Raw genomic sequence first — 15,274 nt, 5'->3', positions numbered from 1 at the left:
TGCTCCACTTGTGAGAGATTCAGACTCTCAAGCACTGCCTGAATAGTCACAATAGCCCATTAGGTCAGTATCTTTCCCCTGGGAGTTCTGTACTACGTTTAAGGTACCTCTATATGGTGAGTTTAGAGCGTCTATAACACTCCTCTGCCATTAAAACACTTCTATCCATTTCAGCTTTTAGTCCACATTCAAATATGTGTCATTATGCTCCAATTGTAGGTTGAAGATTGTTACCGATATGCGTATCTTTCTTTACGTGGTGCTCTTCTTCTACAATTTCTATTAGATTAATTTTCTTTTCTGCAGGGTGTTCCCCCTCTATTATTACACTGTAGCCATCTTAAATCCCTCTCAATCTCAGTACTACTTTAATGAGATCATATATATTGGTGTATCCATATATATAACTTTGTATATGCATTATGTACAAATTATTCATGTTAATATATATATATATATATATATAACCTTGTATGTATATTGCTTTTTACTGAAATAGACAGCCATATTTTATTATTGACAATGTTCAGAGTCTGACATGTAGATACCTGAGGTCCATTGATATTATTCCTCTTATATTTACTATTTTCTCATTGTTTTTCCCCCTGAGGCGCACATTTTCTTTTCCATGGTATTAATCAGTTGAATCTGGGCCTTCCTCTGCTTTTTTCATAAAATATTTATTTTTTAAAATTTTGATCACATTGGTGAGTATGTTTCCAGTCTCTTCCAGGTGTTTGAGTAAAGTTCTCTATCATTTCCTCAAGGGAACATTATTCTTTTATAATGAGCCATGATTCAGAAAACCAATTTTTTCCCTTATTATTAGTGTAGTCAGTAGATTATTTCTCATATTCTCCTTCTAGTAATAATAAAAATAACAACTACAGTTATAAGTAATTGAATTTCTTTGATGCACCAGACTTAATGTTTTTTTATGTACATTATATCTAATCCTCATAACAACCATGATAGATGAGGACCCCTGACCCCTTTTCCCAGCTAAGAAGACTGAGTTTTCATAACTAGTGTGTGGTGGATCCACTATTCACCCTAAGTTAGTCTGATTCCAAATCTTTTTCTCTTCTCGCGACTGCAATGTATGTGCAGATTATGCTTCTAAAGTTGTTGTGTTGTCCCTTGGTTGCTATTATCACTAGGAAGAGAGAAAAGAAAAAAAAATTAAAGCCTAGTTGTTCAGTATCTCATCAGGTATTCAGATTCAATACCTGAATTCAAAGACATTTTCTATTTTTCTTTTAACTCTACTTTTTTCCGTCACGAAACAGATGAAATAAGTAGTACTCTGAGAATTTGGTGATGTATAGGAAAGCAGCACATTTTGTACTTTGCCATGTTCTATGTACATTGGCCATTCCTGTGGTGCTCACCATTATATGGCTTGTCCTCTTGGACCCATAGTGGGATTGACCTGAGCAGCATAGGATTGCTGTTTCTGCATGCATCATGCCTTGGTACTCTATAAGAAGCTTTCCAAAACTCTTAGGGAACTCTTTTGTATATTTAGTGCCCAGTGGTGGAAGTATAGGCAAAGATACACCACAAATGAGTTAATTAAGGGGAAAAATAGTTGAATATTATGAAATGATGTTTAAATAGAAGAACTGAAGTGCTTGGATGGCTCAGTTGGTTAAGTGTCTGACTCTTGATTTCGACTCAGGTCACGATCTCAGGTTGTGAGATCCATCCCCATGTTGAGCTCTGAGCTGGGCATAGAACCTGTTTTAGATTCTTTCCCTCACCCTTTGTTCCTCTCCTTCTCCTTTCCTCTCTAAAAAGAAGAAGGAAGAAGAAGAAGAAGAAAAGAAGAAGAAGAAGAAGAAGAAGAAGAAGAAGAAGAAGAAGAAGAAGAAGAAGAAGAAGAAGAAAAGAGAAGAAGAAGATCTTATAGTTTTATTCTTCCTACCTACTTGAAAGTTGAGGAAGTGACGGAGAATCATACTCTTACCTAAATGAGTGTCATTATTACTTCAAAATTCATTGACCTCATTTTTCCAGGAGTCCAGAGTCTGACACTGAATGATGTCTACACTGTTAAACTGAGCCCTCTTGTCAAGTTGATACCAAAAGTCGAAGAACCTTGATTCTTCTTATGGAACAGATTTTTTTCTTTTGAATAATGTTTAGTTTATTTTACAATTATGTACCCCCACTGTAGACTATTTTAAAGGTACATCAGTTTATGCAAAAAAAATTAAAACCCTTGCAATCTCACCTCCAAAATATAACCACATATGATTTTTTTATGTTCCTTTCTTTCTAATAATTCTTCCAGGATAAAATATGGCTCATGCTTAGATCAGAACAAGTTTTCATGTTCTTTTTCATCTAAAGAGACAGTTATTCCCAACCCACTCTATGTTTCCAGAGACTTTTAAGTTTATATTAAAATTCCAGTTAGTTAACATAGTGTAATATTAGTTTCAGGTGTACAATATAGCGATTCAATACTCCCATACATCAGTCTGTGCTCATCACAAATGCACTTCTTAATCCCCATCAACTATTCACCCCATTCCCCACTCATCTCCTTTTTTTCTGTGGGACAGATTTAAAGGGATTTCCATGTGATTCTAAGTTTCACTGGTTACTAGTTCCATGTTCTTCAGAAAATTACTTAGACTTTCTGTGCCTCAACTTCTTTACCTTCTACAGAGCTGGACTTTAATGTCCACAGCTACCATGTAAGTCCACAGCCTCCTTAGAGTCTCAAATGTCAATGAATTGTGTTGTTTGCAAATCTGTGAAGATTTCTATGATGCTCTAAAAATCTCTATAAACTATATCTCTTGCTGCATTGTCACTATGATGGTGAAATGCTCCACTGGGCGATTACTTGTTTTGGGTAAGTATCTATATGGCCCCAGACCTTGGTCCTTCTGTCTCTGAAATGTTTGCTTATTGTCTTTTGCAGGATCTGCCTTCTTTGTCTTGTGAGAGCAAATTCTTGACAGCCAATAAACAAGTTATTGGTTTACTTTTCTTTCCAAAGAAAAGTGAAGTTAAGTTTTTGTTTTCCAGGTAAAACTGGAAAATATATCTAAAAGACACTAAGAAAATTTCCTAAGGTCATATAGTGACCCACGTAAGAAAGCCAGGCAAACTCAAGTCTTCTACCCACTAAATAATCTATTTTTAACCTCTACACTGTTATTCCCGTGGTAAATATATATTTGCAAATATGTTTATTTTTTAAAATGCAAATGGCATACTGCAAAGCAGATAAAGTTTAGAGGAAAATCAGGGTTTTAGGAGAATACTGGAATAAGATTTGGGACAATCTACATGGAACTTTGCACAGAGTTGCGGGTAGGATGATGTAGATCCTGGAGTTCTAAGGAAGAAGATTACAAGGGAAGAACAACAGCATGAAACAGGGGCAAGCTCTCTGAGGACAAAATCAATCAATTTTACAAATCTGTCTTAGAGTGACGATAGTTCTTAAAGTTCTTTTTGGGTCAATACCCAAAACATTTTCCAGGAGATATTTCTGTCATTTATATAATTAAGCTGCAATTTTCCTTTGTAGGGGAGAAAAACTGAAGTACCCAGCAACCACAATTTTTAATAAATATTAATGGATGAGGAGGGGAGAGAGGAATGGAGACAGCAATGGTGTTTGGCCTTGGGACATCATGCAGAACCCACCTCTTTAGTTTTGATATCCCCAGTAGACTAGATACTAGTTTTGCTGCATTGATTGCTGTTTCATAATATAAAATTTAATTATCTCTATTATTTTACAATAAGCTTTTCTGCCTTGGGGCCTCTGGCACAGGGTACGGTTAGTAACAAATCTAATAAATAAAGAAATAAAACACTTCATTTCCTTTTCAGAAGGAAGTTGTATTTTGCTCTGTATGCTTTGAGCTTACGGGAATTCACTTTAGTTCTCCCAAACACACTTGTTCTTTGGCTCAGAAAGGCTACCATCCAGGAGCTCTAGGACTGCAAGCCCCGGAAACCACTGTGCTCCCCTCAGCAGGGATCCCAGTAAGCAGATGGCACCTCTGCACATGCTCTCAGGGGCTGTTTTTCACTCTTCATGCTTTTATTATTGGATTCCCCCTCATTACATTTGTTTAGTCCAAGAAGCATAGAATTAAGAACCCTGACTCTGATTAATCCTTTACCCACTTACATTTTGTTTACTCAATTGTTTTCATTTGAGAAAAAGAATCAAATATTAGCCAGATGCAGGTTAACAGATAAAACACACAGCTTCTGAGAGATGAAAGGAGGTTAGTGAGGGGTAATTGAAGTCAAACACTAAGCATATTGTGCACAATAGTTTAGTAAGATGAGGAATCAATAAGATGTATTTATTATTGAGCTGTCCAGACCTTAGAGAATATGTAATTAAGAGTTTCCATCCAAATATATGCAGTAGGTATCAACATCATGCATTTAATAAGCATATTATAAGCATAAATGATGCATAATCACTAGGCCTAGTGCTATCAAGGATACCGAGGAATCAGAGACAAACACTCTGCCTTTAAAGGCCTAATAGACTGGGAGTAAATATGAGAGAGACGCAAAACTATCTCACAAGGCAGAATATACAAACTCTTGGGAAAAAAGGAAAAATTAAGTGTCCTGTCAAAAGGCATATTGGATCAGGTAAGGGATTAGAAAGGCCTCATGGAAGAGATGGTGCTTATTGTGGGCCTAGAAAAAATGATGTACTATTACACAGAACCAGCAGAGATGAATAGTAAACATGATACTTATCAAGGAAACAATTCCAAAGAGTGTATCAGTTTCTCTATCTATCTAAATGTTAAAAATTAATAACACATTGTTTTGAATATGTGAACAGGTGAAACTGGAAAGGAAGGTGAGGGGTGAAGGGAGCTCCAGGGCTCCCTGGAGGGGTCCAGGGCTCTCTCTTAATTCCTGGTAGCTATTGGCAATCCCTGATATTCCCTGGCTGTGGCTGGGTCACTCCAATCTCTGGCTCCATCTTCACATGGCCTTCTCTGTATGCAACCTTCTCTGAATAAAAGGTAACATTCACTCTTCTGCCATATAAAGTAATACTGATCTATTCTGGGGAATAGAATGTGGGCATTCTTTTTGGAGGCCACTGTTCAGCTTATTACAGACCGAATGGTAAGGATTTCTGAAGATAAGAATATAATTTGCATTTTTTTAAATAAAAGCTTGACCCTTAACTGACAGTAATATTTTTTTTTTTATTTCTACCTGGATAATTCTTTACTTCCTTTCATCAGAGGGAATTCCAAAGTATTTTCAAATCTCAATTCCTCAGCTTTCTATCTTATTTTCAGCAGATAACTTTGCCTCATAGTTTACAAGGAAAACCGAGTTTTCCAAGTATAAATAAGTTCCTTAAAATTCTCTATTACCTGCACCATTCTGCTTCATTAAACAAAGCATCCAAACTCGTCTAAGTATTTGGGATACATCTGTGAATTAAAACAACAACAACAAAAAAGGAAAAATTATATAAGGCGCATTCTGGCAGGAGGATAAAAACTAAATATGATAACAACATATGTACAGACAACCCTTGAACAACATGGATTTGAACTGTGTGGGTCCCCTTATATGTATTGTATTTCCCAATAAATACAAAACAGTAGGGTAAATGTATTTCTCTTCCTTATGATTTTCTTAATAGCATTTTTCTTTCTCTAGCTCACTTTACTATAAGAATACCATATATAATACATATAACAAAATATGTGGCAATCACCTATTTATGTTATCAATAAGGCTTGGGATCAATTGCGGGTTATTAGTAGCTTGAGGGGAGTCAAAAGTTGTACATTGATTTTCAATAGTACAGAGATCGGTGTCCCTAACTGACCCACATTGTTCATAGGTCAACTGTACTATGGAAAAAAGCAAAAGCCATAATAAAGAGCAGATATTAAACTTGGAGTTAGGTTAGGCCTTGCTGTGAATGTAAAATCTGAGCAGACTTGAAGGAGGTGATGGACTTAGCTGGCAAAGATGAAGCAAAAGCACTCAGATCCAGGGAAGAGACAGAGCAAAAGCCTATGATGGAAGAATGCCTGGTGTCTTAAAGAACCAAAGAAGAGGCCAACATAGCTGAAGCAGAGTAAGCAAGGTGAAGAGTGGTAGTGATGTAGTCCAGAAGGTAAGGGGGTGAAAGAAGGGAGATCATGCAAAGTCTCACCAATTGAAAGCACTTGGGATATTACTGTGACAAAAATGGAAAGACACTCCAGAATTGTAAAAAAAAAAAAAAAAAAAAAAAAGGAGTGATATGATCTGACATTGAATTTTAATGAGCACCTCTGGCTTCTGAGTTAGGGTAGACTTCGAGGGTAGAGGAGAGACAGGCACAGAAGCAGAGAGCTTGGTTAGGATGCAGTTACAGTAAATTTGGTGATAGCCGATCATGATTCAGACTTGGGTCATAGCTATAAAGGTGGTGAGAAATAGCTGGGTGTAAGATATATTTTGAATAGAGACAACAGAAGTTGCTGATAAAGTGCTAGAAAAAGAAGGGTTCTGAATGGCTTGAGCAATGAGAAAGAGTTGTTTTCATCAAAGATGGGGAAGACCAGGGTGGAGCAGATGTGGAGGTGGGTGGAATATGTCAGTAGTTAAGTTATGGACACAGTGAGCTTGAGGGATCTATTAAATAACATAATAAATGTATTATTATAAAATAATAACTATTGTAAAATATAATAGAGGGGTCTATATTCAATAAATAATTGTATACAACAAATGTACAATGTGTATACAAATACGACTGTATTGAATACAATAGATATTTATACATCTTATTAAACTAGAAAAACGAATCTAGATATATAAATCTTGAATTTGGGAGACAATTCTGGACTGGAGATACAACTTCCATATCTCTCTAAATCCTTATCCATGAGTCCCTTGTCCTTTCTGGGCAGGAGAAGAGGTAATACCCTTCCCAAACCTACCATGTAACCTATGCCCTTGATTCCACCTTTCACATGTCCTCTACAATTTCTTCCTTTTCACAATCTCTTTTTTTCTTTTGAATCATAAGGGTCTCATTCTACTTTACCTCTCCCCCCCTCCATTCTCCAAATCAACTAGAGCCCTTTCTATCCAAATCCACACCTCTTTACTCATGTAAATAGAAAGTTTTTAGACCTCTCTCTTTCTTGCTTCACCCTCTTGCCTTTCTTCCATCTTTCAAGGTCCAAAGCCTTGAAAGAGCTGTCTCTAACTGGCATCTCTAATTTGCTGATTGCATTTCATAGCATCGCCCCCCTGGAGGCCTCCCTGTACTCCAAGATATCCACTTCTCACCATGATTTTTCTGTAACCAAGATCAAATTGGGAATATGACAAATAGCAGCCAATTATCTCCTTTCTCCAGTCCTCATACATTAAGAGGAAGACGTAGGTGTGGTCCAAAGCAGTACCAATATTTCAAAATTAGGTTTCAACATTTTAGAATCAACTGAGGGAATCTTAATATCTCTCCTATTGGCTCACATTGTTCCAGCTCCAGTCACCTCCTTGCTAGTTTTCAAATACTCCAAGATTTGGCCTCAGTGCCTTTGAATATGCTATCCTGGCACTCATCTTCCCCCAGACACTCACATAGTTCACTCCCTCAGTTCACACAGGTCTTTGCTCACATATGCACACACCAGAAAGTCCTTAACCACCACCCTTCTAAACTAGTACCTCTGTCACTTCCTGTTGCTTTACCTGTCTTTTTCCTTCACTGACATTTTTACTACCTAACATTTCATATATTTAGGTGCTTATTTGTCTTATCTGAGTCACACGCTGAAATGTAAACTCTGTTAGAGGAAGGGCATTCTCTCCTTTGTTTGCTGCAGTTTCCCTAGTATTTGAAAAAAGGCCTGGCACATAATAAGTTCTAATAATTATTTGCTAAATGAATGTCCTAGTGCTTAAAGGATATTGATAGATTCAATGGCTCTTATGCCCAAAGAGCTGGCAGCAAACGTGGACAAATAAATAGCATGAATATCTGTCCTCCTTTCCTACTCTCCCTGATGACCACTAGGACACTACATTGGACACTACACTACAGTATTGGACATTACACTATTTGCCACTGGAGTGAAAAAATAAAGAGAACAGCAGGGTTAAAAAGCAATCATTCTTTCCGCATCAAGTAATTTTTATAAAGGATCCAGAATTCCTGGTTAATCTGAGAGCAGCTCCTAAGGTGGGAGTATCTCTAACCTCTTTAAGGCTACAACAAACAAACAAACAAACAGGCCCATTCAAGAAAAACTGAGCTGACAAAGCATATAGCATCAGGATAAATTCCTTCCTGGTCACCTTTTCCTGCCCTGCATCCCTTCCAACCAGATTATCCCTCCAATATAAGAATTCAGGAGCCACTCCTACTGAAAAGATGAGTAAGATGTATTTTGATTCCACTGAGCATGGGGAAGCTGCTTCAAGATTTGGACACAATAGGAAAGGGCTACTCAAGGGCAGGGGTGGAGAGGCTCTGCTGAGTGTCACTAGAGGAAAAGAGAACTGGCAAGAGTGGAGTCCAGACGAGAAGAGATTTGGAGAGAGGAGGAGGACAATTCAAGGTGTACCTAAGAACCAAGATTATGAGATGGTGAGTGTAGAGGTCTCCTACTTATGGATGCCTTTTTCAACCTTCTGCTCTGCATACAATAAAGACTCTCTAAGAGCCTACACCTGATGCCCCCATGCCGATCTGCTCCTCACTTCCCACTGACATCCATATGAGCAACTGTTGCATGCGGTTCCTTTTCTCTGAGCTTTCATGAGGTTTAGCTTAGTGGGACCATCCCACTGTGTTCATATTTTGTTTACCTACAATACTACTATATGGTACTGAATTGAAGAGCATTTGAAAAGTGGGATGAAAGGAAATGAAAGCTTGTCCTTACCTTGAATCACATATCAGGAGCTGAAATTAGATCCCACCTACTGGGAAGGGAGAGGGTCTGTGTCACCCAACAAAGCTCAGCCCCCTTGGCACATCCAAAGCCTCATATCCCTGCCCCCTGGCTTTGGCACCAGGGGTTCCACGGCTGTGCCCAGGATAAAAGCGCCGTCCCCAGCTTGCTCTCAGGCAAAGACAGCCTGCTTTTAATTAGGAGCAGTAGCCGTTGTTAGATTTGTATTTTTCTTTCCTTCTTTTTTTTTCCCTATGCTTGATGGCATGATGTGTGTTACATATTTAATTAAAGAGGATCTAATGAGTACTTCTAACAGCCCTGGGGTCAGAAGAGCCACTACAGAGATTCATGCAAATGAGCCAGGCTTTATGGCTTCCCTAGTGAGCAGCAGTGATGTTGTCCAAAATGGCAGAGTCTGTGGGAGCCCATCAGCTTTCCAACTTCTACAGGAAAAAACCCAAGGGGAAGCACACAGAGGGTGGGGACTAGAATTTGCAGACTTTGTGTCTGGGCCCATAAATAATCTAAATGTATAATAGGGTAAGTCTAAACTTTATGAAATAAAATGTGCTGAGGACCCAGTGGGTCAGTGGGCGAGGCCAGAGGGCAACCCAACAAGACCAAGACCCTTAGGAAGACACTTTTGGACATAGGAAGGTGAATCAGAGAAGAGTGAAGGAAGGAGAGGTAAAAAATGTGCTTGGACATCTGGATTTCATTTTATGCGAAATGGGTCATTAAATGTTTTTTGTATGCACTTTCTTCACTGTGCTCTATTCTTATATCTGTTATAGCACTGTCTTGTGATTTATCTGCAGACATATCTATATCCCTATTTGACTCTGAACTGACCCCTCAATAGTTAGGACATCCTATCTCTTTGCTTCCGTGATTCCTACCAAACTTCCTCCCTATCTGTACCAGATATCCTACTAGATTATAATTGCCTATTGAGTTTCTGTCTACTTTGCCTAATTGATTGAATTGATTTAGAAAGTTGATTGAATGGGTTTTTCTTCCCATATTATTTTTGTCATATTCATATTTATATGCCTAGCATCTACCACAGTGCCCAAAATATAGTATGCCCTCAATAAGTTATTGAATGAATGAATGAATGAATGAATGATACAAATGTAATCAGTCTGATCTCAGGCCAGTCTCAGCATACTTACTGCATCCAAACAAAGACAGACTGAAGATTTGTCCCTGAAAGCATTAGAGGGCTGTTTCAGATTTTACTAAAAGTCAGTTACTTGGGCAATTGAAAAATGATGTTATATTGCATATTATACCATAAGATTTCTTTAAAATTCTCTTTAAGATATAGAATAAGAGTGGTACCTGGGTGGCTCAGTCAGTTAAGCATCTGCCTTCAGCTTAGGTCATGATCCTTGGGGTCCTGGGTTGGAGCCTTGCGATGGGTTCCCTACTCAGTGGAGAGTCTGCTTCTCCCTCTCCTTTTGTGCTTCCTCCCCACCCTGCTTGTATTCTCTCTCTCTCAAATAAATAAATAAAATCTTTTTTTTTAAAAGATATAGAATAAGAAAGTTAATGCTCTGTCTTTGATTGGATCCTAGTTTTGAAAAAAAAATACGGAATCAGCTATTAAGGATGTTTTTTAGATAATTGGGGGATAGTTGGTATAGATGACATTCAGAAACTATTTTTGTTGTATGATAACAGCCTTGTCATATATTAGTTTGTCTTTGTGGTGGCTTTTAAAAATAGCTACAAAATCTTTCACAGCCACTCCATGCAGAGGAGGAGAATCGACGTCCCTTTTCTTGAATACAGGCATGTTTACACCTTCTGCGGCCAACAGAGTTTGGTAGAAATGAAGCTGGAAGGTTTCCAAAGCTAGACCAGGAAAGCCTATGCAGGTTCTTCTTAGTTCTCCTGGAATGACCATTCCTTTCCCAAGATGCTCCTTCTCAGAACCTACCTGCCATGCTGTGAGATGCCCAAGCCACGTGGAGGGGCCACATGTGGATGCCCCATTCCACAGGCCCAACTAAGACCAGACTTGGAGTCGTTCCTTAGGTTTATCTGCAGAATCCTCCAGATAATTCCAGCCTCCAGACATTTGAATATTCCTAACTGAAATCCCAGATGACCCACAGAATCCCTGAGTATAATAAAATATTTGCAATAAAAAAAAAAATTGCTACTCTGTGCTACTAAGTTTGGATGGGTTGGTTAAACAGAAACAATAACTGAATGGTCTTTGATATTTTTTGAAGACACCTGCTTTAAAGAATTTAAGGATAAAGTGCCATGATATCTTTAGCGTACTTTTAAATGGTCCCCACAAAATGTGTGCTAAGACAGCAAGGTACATCAAGCAAATCCACAAGAACATTGGCAACTGTCAAATACAGATGGCGAATATGTTGTTCATGGAACTATTTTTTCTATTTCCTTTAAATTTTTTATGGAAAATTTTTTTTCAAAAAGTGCTTTTAAATACCTTTTTACCCAAAGTTCTATATTAGGAAAATATAAATTTCCCATTCACTCATCTCTTCGATCTCCCACAAATTTCATTGTACAACCCTCTCTTTGAATGGGTCCTAATTCTTCCTCCTTCTTCTGACAGCGGCTCCTATTGGTGGTTAGGCCTTTCCTGGTGAAGAGCAAGCAAAACTGGTGCCACCTCTTTCTTTGAGATCTGTCATTTTACAAAGCAGAGGAAGGAATTAGGATTGTAATAACTAATACTTTAATATGTTTTCTTACAAATCAGTGACATAATTTTTATTTTTTTAAAGATTTTTTTAAAATTTATTTATTCATGAGACATACAGAGAGAGAGAGAGGCAGAGACACAGGCAGAGGAAGATGCAGGTTCCATGCAAGGAGTCTGATGAGGGACTCAATCCTGGGTCTCCAGGATCAGGCCCTGGGCTGAAGGCGGTGCTAAACCGCTGAGCCACTGGGGCTGCCCAGTGACATAATATCTAAAAAGACTTTTAGAAACTACCAGGTTATTAAAAAGAACAGAACGGACCTTCACCAAATTCAATATGTATTGGTAAAACTAGGACAAAAGACTTCCCTGCATTCAAGACTTAAAGTTTCCAAAGCAATGCTATGGATTTTGATTCTCATCAAAAGAAAGCAAAGCCTTCTTCTAAGTCATTGTAGGGCAAATAAGGCCCCAAAAAGGAACATTTTTTAAAAAGCTCAGATCAAAAATGTTTTTCCCTCTATCCTGACTCCCTTTACTGTACAATCCACTCTTGAAGTTTCAGTGTGACACTCATCCTTTTTTCCCAGCTTCTGGTCACCCTCAACCACCTGTTGTTCCCTGTCCTCTTAAAGGCCACTGCTTTTCTGAGGAGCAGAACCAGGGTGAACCTTGGAATTTCAATCCTATCATAGACAAAATCTCATATTCTTTTTATTTTTATTTTTTGCTGAATAATACTCCATTTTATTGATATACCACATTTTATGTATCCATTCATCAGTTCTACTTACATTCTTGATGTTTTCTTTAAATACTCCTCCCTACCTGGCTACATAAACTGAAACCATTTTTCCCCTTGATGACACCAATTCCTGTATACCCTTCCCCAAAATAGTAATAGTTATCACAATAATAATGAACATGGAAGCTAATTTTTTATTAAATACTACATAGTGAGAGCATTTACACTACTCTCTTTTATTAATTATTTCAATCGATCTTCACAGCAACCCCAAGAGGTAGACACCACCTGTATTGCCCTTCTAGAATTGACACATGGTGTTTGAGTAGATTACTCATGACTGCTCATCTAGAAAGGGGCTAGAAACCAAGTAGTCTGACCAGGGATCCCTGTTTGTAACCATCGTGCATTACTCTCTCCTTTACAGTCTTCCCAATAAGCTTCATTTCTTCACTCCTCGCCCCTAACAACCCAGAGCCAGAGGAGGGGGCTGCTTGCACACCGTGCAGCATCCAGACCAGTGACCCTTCATCCCCAAGTATCTGCTCATCTTTGAAGCCTGTAGCATACTGTTATTAGCTGTAGTTCCAAGGACACTCATTGCGTCTTCCTTGGCTTCAGCATGTGAATGTCACTATATTTTGTGATGTTCCCTGATCCTTTATGCCAGCATCCACGCAGATATCTTGTAACTGTAGCATCTTTAGAAACTAGCTGACCTGTGTACCCTCATAGCCACACATCACCGCCACTCAGAACCCACTCTTCTACACTCTTCTAGGGTCTTGAACCTATAGCAGTTCCTTTCTGGCTTCTCGTTCTTTCTTCTCAATGTCCCTTTTGCCTTTACTAAACTTGTTCTTTGTTTTAGCCATGAGTTTCAGTAAGCATGCATCCCTTGTTCTCTTATAACTCATCACCTCCGTTCTTAGCTCACTCCACTCCCTACTCACCTTAATGCTGATTCATTTCACTACCACCCTCAGACGCCTTGCTCTCCTTGCCATGTTTCTCCTTGGCAGTTCTCAACTTTGGGAAACTACGCTTTGTTTTTTCTATTTACCCTCCAAGGCTGTGAAATGCAACTGGAGAATTTCACGAAAACATGTTTAATCTTTGTTAACCACACGTCACATTCACCACAGCTGGACTTTTCATCTCACCTGCAGTCTTGTCACATACTTAGTTCCTATCAACTCCACATTCCATTTCCCCTGGAAGTTGCTTGAAATCTTGCTATTTCCTCACCCACTCAACCACATGTGCTCCAGCAGAAGGCTCCAAGAATATTTACACAAATCTTCCAGCCTAGAATGCCTTTCTCTGCTCATCCTTTCATTCAAAGTACTTGTACCAGAAGCAGTCCCCCACTTCTTTTTATGACCAAGCTTAACACTTAGGTTCTTTCCCTACCACTTTCTCCTTCTCAAAGATCTTGCCCTATCAAAAATCTCCTTGGGGCACCTGGGTGATTCAGTCAGTTAAGCATCTGACTCTGAGTATCAGTTCATGTCATGATTCAGGGTCACGATATTGATCCTCATGTCAGATTCCATGCTCAACAGGGAGTCAGCTTGAGATTTTCTCTCTCTCTCTCCCTCTACCCCTCCCTCCACTCTCACTCCCTCTCAATAAATAAATCTTTTTAAAAAATATCATCTTCTGTCTTACTGCTTAATCATTTTCTCCTTCTCTGGCTATTTTTTCTATTTACAAACAGGTTTCAATCACTTCTCACCCATAAAATAAAGTGTCCTTCTGTACTCTTGCTACCTTCTCTTTTAGTACCTCTAAGCTGCCTCCCTATCCCCTCACCAGCATGTGCCCTTGATCCCTCAGCAAACAGAAACTGCATTCACACCATAACCATCCACTCACTAGTCAGCAATGCTACAAGATGACTTTCCCTCATCAGTCTCCCAAAATGGTTCTCCTGAGGACACCAGTGATCTCTGAATCTCAAAAGCCCATCATTATTTTTTAATCCTCATTCCTGCCTTCTCTAAATAATCTAAAACTTTTGATTATGCTCTATGCCATGAAATTCTATCCCATGTGAATTTCCTTGTTTTCACACTTCTCTTTCTCTTTCCTATTCCACTTTCTCAAAAAGAGACATCTGAGATCAGTCTTTTATCTGATGGATATTATGATATCCCTTTCCTTTCCTAAGCTCCTTCAAACTGTCAGCTTTATCTAAATTTATACATAAATGCATCGGTCCAGCCCCTGCCTATTTTCTCCTTACCTCCAGGCTGGAATTTCCGGATTCTCCCAAATACCTGCATATATTGTATAGACATTTCAGACCCACCATCCAATCCTGTATCCCCAAAGTATTAAGTTCTTGCCATAACTAGCCTATTCCTATTTGTTGTCAAGGCCACTGACTTTGCCACAGCACTACCTCTCCTTCTGCAGCAGGTCCCTAATCCCTTGAGTGGCCATCAACAGTACATACAGTGCAGCTCTCCTTACACTGTGCCTCTGTTCAATGGCCTTCAAAGGGTCTCTACTGCCAACTGATTCAAATCCAGTCTTTTTGATCTGGCAGTCATCAGTAGAGATATATAAAGCAATGGTGCCTGCCTCAATGTACCTCTACATGCTCTCTAGGAGACTGTACTGATTAAAAGGCTTGGATTGTGTGGTCACATTAAAGCACCTTAAAATTCTGGTTCTGGAGGCACCAGGGTGGCTCAGTTGGTTAAGTGTCTGCCTTCAGCTCAGGACATGATCATCCCAGAGTCCTGGGATCTAGCCCCACTCCGGGTCCCTGCTCAGCGAGGAATCTGCTTTTCCTCTGCCCCTTCCTTTGTCATGCTTTCTCTCTCACACATAAATAAATAAAATCGTTAAAAAAAAAAAAAAAAAGAATCCCAGGTCTGCCCTGGACAAATTATATAA

At 38.9% G+C, this 15,274-nt stretch overlaps 2 long non-coding RNA genes across 15 annotated transcripts in view; one reads left to right on the top strand and one right to left on the bottom strand.

Moving 5' to 3' along the window:
• LOC140631226 (uncharacterized) overlaps window positions 1-11,060 on the top strand; it is a 31,233-nt gene extending 20,173 nt beyond the window's left edge. The window contains exon 3 of the long non-coding RNA XR_012028863.1: window positions 10,683-11,060. This is a non-coding gene — a long non-coding RNA (uncharacterized lncRNA). The remainder of the gene's footprint in view (window positions 1-10,682) is intronic.
• LOC140631224 (uncharacterized) overlaps window positions 1-15,274 on the bottom strand; it is a 94,400-nt gene that overhangs the window by 8,391 nt on the left and 70,735 nt on the right. For 11 of the 14 annotated variants that reach the window (XR_012028852.1, XR_012028855.1, XR_012028861.1 and 8 more), the window contains one exon: window positions 11,404-11,604. This is a non-coding gene — a long non-coding RNA (uncharacterized lncRNA). Of the gene's footprint in view, window positions 1-1,054; window positions 1,157-5,393; window positions 5,454-8,921; window positions 8,962-11,403; window positions 11,605-15,274 lie in introns of those variants that run through there. The other 3 variants (XR_012028849.1, XR_012028850.1, XR_012028851.1) reach the window with 3 other exon arrangements.

The sequence above is a fragment of the Canis lupus genome, chromosome 3 (assembly GCF_048164855.1).
Source record: "Canis lupus baileyi chromosome 3, mCanLup2.hap1, whole genome shotgun sequence".
NCBI lineage: Eukaryota > Metazoa > Chordata > Mammalia > Carnivora > Canidae > Canis > Canis lupus.
The sequence above is the reverse complement of the archived record's forward strand: the minus strand, read 5'-3'. Positions and strand labels throughout refer to the sequence as shown.